This window comes from Odontomachus brunneus, unplaced genomic scaffold (genome assembly GCF_010583005.1).
Source record: "Odontomachus brunneus isolate Ranch 3 - 2012 unplaced genomic scaffold, Obru_v1 Obru_scaffold_084, whole genome shotgun sequence".
NCBI lineage: Eukaryota > Metazoa > Arthropoda > Insecta > Hymenoptera > Formicidae > Odontomachus > Odontomachus brunneus.
Window position 1 is genome coordinate 85138 of NW_022639534.1, and position 800 is coordinate 85937.

An 800-nucleotide genomic window follows, 5' to 3' on the forward strand; every position below is an offset into this window, starting at 1 on the left:
ATGAGGACCAGCCCCGCCCTTTTCCACCGACTGGGGAAAGTACCCGTCCTGAGGCACCCGGTGAAGATGTGCCTCAGGCGGGCCCCGACATCGGCCAAGACCAGGGCCCATGCTCGACCCGTGACCTCGTCCGGTCCAGGGACTTTTTTCGCCCCGCCGAGCCGGCGGGCAGCCCGGGTCAGCTCGTCCCCGGACACCTCCCACTCCTCGTTCCAGTCCGGCGGGAGACCCTCGTACGAAAGGGGCGGCGGCCCCTCCTCCGGGAAGAGGGCCCCCACCACATTATCGAAAAGTGGGGGTTCAAGACTTTTTGTCACAGGGGGCGCCCAGGGTCTCAATCTTTGCAGGATTATCCTGTACGGGCGCCCCCAAGGGTCCTTGTCCAGGGACTTGAGCATGTCCTCCCAGGACCTGACCTTGGCCTTCACAATAGCTACACGCAGGGCTTTCCGTGCGGCCCGGAAAGCCCTGCGCGCCCTCGTCGCCTCGGCGACGTTCCCCGCCCTTCTGGTCCGCTGCATGTATCTTCTGGCCTGGACGGAGGAGCGCCTAAGTTCGGCTATCTCCTCCGTCCACCAGTACGCGGACCTGAAGGGCGTGGGGCGAACTCGGGGCATGGAGGCGTCGCACGCCCTCTCCATGTCTGCCCCGAGTTCCTCCGCCTCCTCCTCCACATCGTCCGGGGACAGAATGGGTCGAGGAGAATCGTCTCCTCGGGCCCACTCCGCCGCGGCGATGGACGCCTTGAGGGCGTCCTCGTCCATCTTACGGAGGGCCCATCTGCCGGGTCGCCCGCGCTC